Below are 10,002 nucleotides of genomic sequence, written 5' to 3'. Positions count from 1 at the left end.
CCTCCCCCCTCTGTTTCTCTGTGTCCTTGAGAAAGAATGTATCCTTCTGGGTCCCACTGCACTTTTATTTACACGGCTCGTTGAACTATACAGATGTTGAGGGCAGCTCAGTTTTATGACTGAACACACTGTATTTGTCTTACTGTAGTTGTTTCAGCTAAATCTACCTCATGATTTTCTCTGAAATTACTCCCTGCATTAGTTTTGAGAATACATGCTAATTTGCAAAGATTAGGTAGATAAACAAGAAAAGAATATTCTCAAAATGTTGTGCTTCGCCAACAATTGCTCAGGCTGTAAAATGCTATTTTAAACTGCAGTGTTTATACTACTACATGTGGAGTTTTGTCTGTGTGTGTGTGTGTGTGTGTGTGTGTGTGTGTGTTTTGCAGGAGTAACTGATGGCTGATGAACAGCAGATGAGATTCCTCAGGGTTTAAATTCCCAGTAGGCTTTGTTTCCTGTGTTGTCTCACTGTCTACTGATCCCCGTCCAGTGTGGGAAAATGACTTCCCACCCTGCGCACACATACAAACATGTGAACAAATATATGTGTATGTGTTCTTCTTCATTGTCCTTGGTTAGCTTTTTCACTGATTTTGTTACTTCTCACTCTCTGTTTTTAATCTGAATCTCACATAAACCACCTCATTACATCACGCCAATGTTTCAACATTCAACAATCTGATAAAGCAGTCTCTGATGTACAATAGTAGCACTGAAAATTGCCTTTTAAGGCCATGATTGCTGAAGATTAGTCACTTTAGACGTTTCATGGCGCAACAGCATCACATTTCATGGGGAGGATGGCAGGGTGATAAGGGGGTAAACTCTGACAAATGTCACCAGCGTGAGTTTTTGTTAATACTTCCTCCTCAGAACAAAACAGACCCCAGATCTGGATGTAAACACTGTCAACTCAAACATACACACTCTTATTCGCTTATTCAGGGGCAATGTAATTTTCTGTACGTGTGTGTGTGTGTGTTGCCTGAGATTCTGGTGATAACACCGTAGGAGCTCTGGCTCTTTGTGTGGTCCTTTATGTGTATAAATGGTCACGTAATTTGATTTGTGTACACAAACACATTTATGTCGAGTAGCGAGTAGTATGAAAGCTGGAAAATCCGCATAGGGAGGTTGGTTGAGGTGGTGGATGGGTCAAACAACACAGGACTTTCACTCAGGAGACAGGGGATCATGTCCCGCTTCCTAAACCTAACCATCGCTTTCTTCTTTTACTAAACCCAACCGTCCCGTTCTTCTTTTCCTAAACCCAACCGTGCCGTTGTTGTCCCGCGTCTCGTTATTGTTTTCCTAAACCCAACCCATCCTGCTGTATACAGCTATGCAATTGTTGGTATTACAAAAAAACGTGCTGACCATCACGAAAAAAAATTGTGCTGACCATACCGTTACGAAAAAACGAGATAAACGTGTTCATGTACACGAATCAAATTAAATTACGTGACCATTTCATGAACTGCTGTGAGACTGTGTTGGTATATTTCTAGGGTTAATGAACACACATACACACACGCACACACACACACACACACACACACACACACACACACAAACAAGCATGCAGAAATAAGGACAAATAAGGAGATCGGGATTGGATGGGGATTAGCCACAAATGAGCATCCAGGTCAGTGAGAAAAGCTGTGGCAGTAACAGGATGCATGTCAGCCACAGTGGTTGAATGTAACTATAGAATATTTACTCAAGTAATGCACCTAAGTACAGGTGTATGTACTTGTACTTTGTTTGAGTATTTAAATTTTTTGACAGCCGTAGATACTGGCTACTTTACATATATTGCAGATACATATATAGATGATTTGTTTTTAAACAGCAGGCATTTTAACTTGTCATAGTAGTAGCAAAAGCACAGGTGTTACTACTTTAACGATGGCTCCACTCTCAAGTGTTCCAGTAAGCCATGATAGTGTGACAGTGAGCCAACATGCACAATTCAACTCATTAATTTAATAATTTACTCTTGTGCTTTTCCTACTGTGACATATAAAATGTCTTCTGTTAAAAATACTTTTTTACCCATCATAAAAAAGAAAAGTAAACAAAACATGAAGGAATTCTGCAACATAACCTTTATTCTTTTTATTTTACATAAATTACATGATAGTGACTTCCAACTATCTTAATTTGGTCCAACTGTACTGTTGAACTTATAGTGAACAAATAACTACACACAGTCTAAAATATCAGTCTTATACTTTATTGTCCATACTAATGTGTCTATCAGGTGACATGACATGATTTCACAATGCGCTCCTCCAACAACAACAATTTGGGATAAAAGAAAACAAGCAAACAAAAATAATAATAACAATGATAATAATGAATACATTTACTCCTACCAGAACAGTAGTGACATTAATATATAATCCTCAAGAATAATACAAGTACTTGAGTAAATGTACTTAGTTACATTTCATCACCGGACATAATTGATGTGTGGATAACATATTGTAATATAACACTCACACGGGCCATTTTTCTGCATGAGTACTTTTACTTTTGATACTTAAAGTACATTAGGCTAATGTTTTACTTTTACTTAAAATGAATATATATATATATATATATGAATATAATATGAATATATATATATATATATATATTCATTTATTCATCAGCAAGAATGATAACAGATGAACATTCTATGAGAACACTAGTTCTATGACATCACAGTTCTGTTCTGTAGACACAGCAGAGCTCTCATTTCAGAGTCCAGTGTAGATCTCCACAGTGAACAGAGTGTCTGTACTAAACTACAAATGTTTTTAACAAGAGAAAGCACTGACTAAACCCTAAGATCTCAAGAAGAAAAAAAAAACGAGTGGAAGGGACAAAACAAGTAAACTCAGATTATTCTGATGCCTAAAGCCAGACAGGTAAGTAGGTTGAATGCACTTTACTGAAGTATTAGCAATAAGTTAGTTTAGAGTTTAACAGATAATGTTAACAGATAAGTTTGATTTAGTTTTCTAGTTTTCAACATGAAAATATAATCCAACAATGATTGTCTAACTGTTGTTGCACATGATTATGTACTGAGTAGCCTACATTATACAGCTAATACTTTAACTTCAGTAAAATTCTGAATGCATAAACACTGTTGCACATTCACCTTGATGTAAGAAAAGGATCTGAATATTTCGGTGACACTATACAAACTACACACTATGAAGCATTAGTTGTGCATCAGTAAATACTTAAGTCATCATTTATAAAGCATTGTTCCTTAATTATTACACATAGTATGGTAATCATAAACACTGTTTTACATGTTTTATTCGTAACTAATAAGCTCATCTATAATGTGTTTAATTATTGTATTTTCATACTTGGAATTCAATAATAGATTCACCATTTCTAAATTAAGTATTACATCAATTACAAACTAGTGATTTAGGAGTTGTCAGTGGTTCACAGGATCATTGAGAAAGTGTTTTTACATGGTTACAAAACTATTTAGACTATGTAGACATGTACTAATGGTCAGTTAGTGTGTTAATGTATGTTTTATAAACACTTATTAATACTGCAATTCATGATTAATTCAGGTAGTTAGGAAGCATTTACAAGCTGTTAGTTAAGTATTTTGTGTGACCTCATCTAAAGTGAGAAACACTTATTGATAATGCAATTCATGATTAATTCAGGTAGTTACTCGTTGCTAGTTAAGTATTTTGTGTGAACTCATCTTAAGTGATAACTATCTATGCCTCAAAGAATACATAAATGAGCTTGAGGGCACTTTCTTAATGATCTTGTGAACCATTAACAACTTGTAAATAACTGATTTGTAATTGATGTAATATTTAATTTAGAAATGTGAATCCATCATTCATAAAGGATGAAAGTACATTAATTAAACGCATTATAGATGAGGTTATTAATAAAGAATAAAACATGCATAACAGTGTTTATGAATTACATACTAATGTTAAATAATGTAGAAACAATGCTTTATAAAATGATTAATTAAATATTTACTGATACTTAACTAATATTGTTACCAATATTTCTTTTTGGCACTGCTTACATTTTTTACAGTTTGTGTTTCTCCATCAGAATACAACTTCAAGTACCATGGACAAAGAAACAGAGAACATGGAAGAGTTCATCGACATCCTCGTCTCCGAGGTCATCGAACAGGCTGCTGCCAACCTCAGCGAGCTTATGCTGTCAATCAGCCACTGGGATGCAGGGGAACTCATCACATCTGACGATGACAAAGACAAATCCTCTGCTGGTTGTCTCACCCAACAGAAGGTGCAGCAACACCTGGATAGGTTTTTTAGAAAGCGGCGACTGTTTGCTGAACATTGTGGGGACATTCTAGAGGACAAAGAGGTCACCTACCCCAGCATCTCTCCAACCAAAGAAAAAATAATGACAAACTCCTCTTCTTCGACGTCATGCCAAAGCTGTCCGTATCCAGAGAGCCTGGAGAAAGAGGCAAAAGCAGCCAAAATGCTCATCTCCCAAGTGATCGACGATCATCATAAGCAGTCCATTGAGACACTGAGGAAACTCCATACCACTGATTCTGCCAGCAAAACCGAGAAACCAGCTGGCAAGTCATATGTAAAAAATCTAAAGTCAGCATGGAAGAGACGTTTTGGCAGGAAGAAGAGCAACAGAGTCAAACCTGTTTCAGAGCAACATGTAGACCAGGCCAACCAGAACAGTGCAGATTCTTCCAAACAAGACCTGAGATCCACCTGTCTAGAGCTGGTTGAGAAAGAAGAGGAATCTATGGAGACAGAGATGAGGAATCTCCCATCTCCAGCCTCCAGCAGCTCATTTCCATCACCCAATCAGGTAGATGAGAACGCTCAGCCAGAGAGCCACCCGCTGGTCGAAACTGCAACAGTGTTCCAGGAAGAGTTGAGAAGTTGGAAATCCACAGACTCTTGTGATGGGGTTCTGAGGGCTGCTGCAGACACTGAGGGGAAGGTATCTACCCCTGACCTGGCGGACAGCCGCTGTCAGGCCTTTCAGGAAACCTCCAGTCGTACTTCCATGGCCCCAGACAGTTCAAGCCTTGCCTATTGAAGGCCAGGAAGAGGCAGTGAGCACACCACATACCACTGATTCTGCCAGCAAAACAAAAAAAACAGCTGGCAAGTCATATGTCAAAAAGCTAAAGTCAGCTTGGAAGAGACGTTTTGGCAGGAAGAAGAGCAACAGAGTCAAACCTGTTTCAGAGCAACATGTAGACCAGGCCAGCCAGGACAGTGCAGCTTCTTCCAAACAAGACCTGAGATCCACCCATTTGGAGCTGGTTGAGAAAGAAGAGGACTCTATAGAGATGGAGATGAGGAATCTCCCATCTCCAGCCTCCAGCAGCTCATTTCCATCACCCAATCAGGTAGATGAGAAAGCACAGCCAGAGAGCCAGCAAATGGTCGAAACTGCAACAGTTTTCCAGGAAAGAGCTGAGAAGTTGGAAGTCCACCCCTTGTGATGGGGTTCTGAGGGCTGCTGCAGACACTGAGGGGAAGGTATCTACCCCTGACCTGGCGGACAGCCGCTGTCAGGCCTTTCAGGAAACCTCCAGTCCTACTTCCATGGCCCAGACAGTTCAAGCCTTGCTCATTGAAGGCCAGGAAGAATATGAAAAGACTGAGACCGGTAGAGAGACTACACAAAGTCCTCTAAATCAAAAGATCTCAGAGAAAGAGGCAGAAGATTTCAGAGAAAGCGAGGACATCTGGATCCCTGAGACAGGATCAACCTTCAGACTCTCCACCAGGCCAGAGGAGAGCAGAAGGGCGACTTCATCTGCCTTCTGTTCGTGCACAACCTCAGCCATGTTTGAGGTAGCGAACATGATTGATGGCCAAGTAATTGAGAAGGCCATTAGGACACTAGAGTCCATTGATTCTGCTGGCAAAGCTGAGAATCCAGCCAGCAAGACATTTTTCAAAAACGTAAGGACAGCATGGAAGAAACGCTTCGGTAAAAAGCATCGTAAAAAGATTACAACAGTTTCAGACTATCATAAGGGTCAGAAAGAGCAGGATGAGGCTCCCGCTGAGCACCAAATGTCTTTTGGTCTACAGCAATTATTTGCTGAGCGCCTTGAAGTGAAACCTTCAGAGGCTGACAACGACCTGGTCATGACAATATATTTACCTCCAGAAAAATCAGAAGAGGATGGACATTCTGTGTTTTCCAAAGAGGAAAATAAAGCAGCAGCAGACCAGCAACTAGTCCTGGATTCTTCCACAATTTCAGCTATAATAAGGAGATTCTTCCAGAGTCTCAGGGAAGAGTAAGTTATTCATATCCCCCCTGAAACTCTAGTGGCTATTTGAATACATTTATGACATGTGTGTGCATTATTTCCATGTTTAACCTTTTGTTTCTGTTCTTTTGTAGGCAATGGAGGGAAGTAAGCGATGGTGTTTACAATCAAGATGTAAAGGAGCAGCTGATTTACATGTGCACGGATGTGCTGAGGTTCATCTCAGACTCAGTCATTAAAATCGTCTTACAGTCAATGTGTCAGTTATCCACCACATCTGGAACCTTAACTCTGAGGAGATCCTTATCCTCAAAGCATTTGATGGAGTATTTCAACTACAACTTTCAGAGTAGTTTGGAAAGCTCCTTCAGTCAGGCTCTCTGTGAAATAATTGGTACTGACATACCTGTAAGGATTTCGCACAAATTCACAGAGGCCATAGTGGGAGAGGTAATTGAAGAGGTTAATTCTGCCATATCAGTGGCCATACAAGCCTCATTGGATGGAGGATTCTCCAGTGCCACTATTCCCGCCAGCTGCCAGATGTCAAAGGACAGAGCAGCCAAGAAGAGTTTGGCAGGAGCTATTGCAACTATGAAATCTTTTCTCACAGGACGAGGCACTGCAGTCAAGAGAAGAATTCAGACAAAGAGCAGTGTAGATCCTGACGTTAAAGAGGTGTCCACCAAGAAAAAAGAGTCACTGTGGAAGAGATTTTTCAGTGGAAGGCAGAGAAAAGTCCAGTCGGTTGCGGTGGAAGATTTGAACGGAGCTGCCAGGTCAGCCAGCGCTGACTTGACATCTATGTACACTCTAGAGAAACAACAGCTTTCATGGTTTCCTCGAGAGTCCTCCACATCCTCTCCCAGTGCTGCCCTGAAGACAGACCTGTGGTCAACTCCGCTAGAGTTGGTAGACTATGTGGAGGTTGAGGACATGACACCAGAAGACACCAGAAATGTTATCTCATCTCTGTCTTCTTTTAGCTCAATTCCACTAGATCATCAGGTGTTTGAGGTCACTAGGCCCAAATTCTTCGAGGACACACCTTTGTCCAAAGCTATTACTGATGGGCTCCAAGAAGGGATGAGCGCTTCTTCTCAGTCTCCGTCTGATGACAAGGAAACCTTTACTCAAATCTCTGCCAGCTGGTGTCTCAGTGTCAAGGAAAACAAGGCTAAGGAGAGAAACAGCTTCTGCGGCTTTTTCTGCAACATCTTCTCAAAGGTAAGGATGCATTTACATGGAATTTAATCAAAAGAAACAATAGATTTGACCAGATCCAATGAGATAAGATGTCAGATGTTCTGTCACATAGAATAGACCAGCGTAGACACTATGATGAGCTGTCAAAAATAGCTGGACTTCTTGTTTGTTCTTGATTATGCTTTTAGATCAGTAATAGAAGAAAATGACATTTTCTTCTATTATTGATCTAAAAGCATAATCCTGGTATTTCAAAGTTTGTTCTTCTTTGTGCCTCTCTGCTTTGTGACTTTTGAACTTATTAAGCCTTTTCTGGACCAAACAAGTCTAGTTGTCTTTGACTTAGAGACATCCTCTCACTGTCATATTTTTGTTAAACTGTAGCCTAGTTGTGTTGATGTGTTGTTTTTTTATCACGTAAAAATAGAAGGAAAAGAAGGAGGAGAAGAAGAAGAAGGAGGAAAAGATAAAGACTCCTCTGTGGATGCAGCTGTTTTGCTCACCCCCCCCTCCCCACCCCACCTTTTAAATAAACATTAAAAGGTTTACCTTTAGATAGACATACTGCAGACTGTTATTCAGTGGTTTTCTCTTTATGCTGTATGGATACTTAAATATTGATGGTACAACTGGTTTGTTAAACACCTGAGGAACAACTTTTCCTGTATCAGTCTGATACATAGACATTAAAATAAATGGACACAGCGACGCCATAGACTTCGACGGAGACCAGTGAAGTCAATTAGAAGCACTTTTCCGGTGATGGGTGAGCGTTACTGCGCAGCCTCAAACTGAGCTTGACGACGTAGATGTGACGGGAGCAACCTGTCTGAAAGTTGTAAGTCTTCTGGTAGCTGTGCCAAGAGAAATCTCAATCATTCCCAATCTTGTCACATACCGAAGTATTTCCAATTCATCAAAACGTTGCTGAAATATTTTGTTCCGATGCTTTCATGGACTCTCTATGGGCTTCTCCCTTGACTGTATGCCTCCATGTCCCCCCGATTGCCTGCGAGCTTCTCCTGTACTGTTCCGGTAATTCCGCTACTATGCGACAGTGTGTCGCGTGGTTATGACACAATCGTTACGAGGCCATAACATGAGATACAAGGTAATGGAGCCTTTTATACATTGCCGTGTTTCTTTAGAAATAAACAATGGACAAATAGAGTCTTTAAACGCTTCAGATGTAAAGTTATTCGCTGGCAAAGTGACGCCAAAATGAATGGCAGTCAATGGAATGCTAGCAGCAGGTGATGGCTTGTTAGCCTTAGAATCTCCCCATAGGAGGTACACTTTCCAGATGCTCGCTTACCCCCTTGGTCTGATATCGGGCTAGTGTTCTTTGGGGCTGCAGTGTTCATTACAGCCACAATATGTCCAATGTTTACCTGGAGTGGAGGTAATGCTTGATAAATACTTTGTATACTCTACTTTGTAGATCACATTGCACTTTTCTGCTTCTTTTGCACTTCTGTTTGGACGCAAACTGCATTTCGCTGTCTTTGTACTTGTACACTGCACAATGACAATAAAGTTGAATCTAATCTAAATGAGGTGTGTGATGGTTGGAGTACATTAAAGCTTGAATGGACATAACACTCTCCTGGTTGAATCATCAGTACAAAAGATGAACAACTGTGTTAGAAAATATCTGGTTCTTTGATAAATAAATAAAAAGTCAAAGCTACAAATCTGTGGAATCCAATCCAACCTGTGGACATGACAACTGAAGCAGAGAAGTCAAATATGACTCCTAAGGTGCATTTCAGTAAGAAAAGGTCTTAACTAACACACTATTTGTTAAGAGCAATTCACAGCACCGCCTACTGGAAAGGGTCGGTAGTTCAGGAGTGTCAGTTTCACCTGCTGCTGCCAGTCACCTTGTAACAAAGACTTGGTACAGATTGCTGTTGCATTCAGAGTTTCTGCTTTTCATACCTACCATCTATGATTTGTTAACAAGAAAAAGGGGTTTGCCTACACTGAGCTGGGGTTTCTCCTGCTTTGATAAAAGTGATGGCCTTCCCACTCTAACGAGGACTTTGGTTTAGATGAGACCTCAGAGGATAAGGCCTTTAGCATCAAAAGAATCACTTCCTCAGGGTTTTCAAAGCTCAAGGATTGGTATGTTAAAGGGTTTGCCTCATAAGGTTCAAACTCTTACTGAGTGCTAGTTGCCAGCTATGGCTGCAATATGGAATTTCTAATAAGCCACCCTTTTTAGGATTTGTAAGCTGTAACTTGTGGTTTTATTAAGGGGTAATAAATCATTCACCTGGAGACTTGTGACTTATAAAACATAACTTGGCAACCCAAAAGTTGCTCTTATTAATACCTGATCAATAAAGCATTAGTAAATTATTTATTAACCATTAATAAAGCCATTAGTTACAGCTTACCAACATTTTATAAAGGGTGCCTTAAAGAAAAGTGTACTCATTATTATAGTTTGTCTTGTTTTTCCTCAACTCCTTCAAGAAGACGACTCTTTTGGTGTATATGCATTA

Source organism: Sander vitreus, chromosome 13, assembly GCF_031162955.1.
Source record: "Sander vitreus isolate 19-12246 chromosome 13, sanVit1, whole genome shotgun sequence".
Classification (NCBI taxonomy): Eukaryota; Metazoa; Chordata; class Actinopteri; order Perciformes; family Percidae; genus Sander; species Sander vitreus.
Note: the sequence above shows the minus strand (reverse complement) of the source record.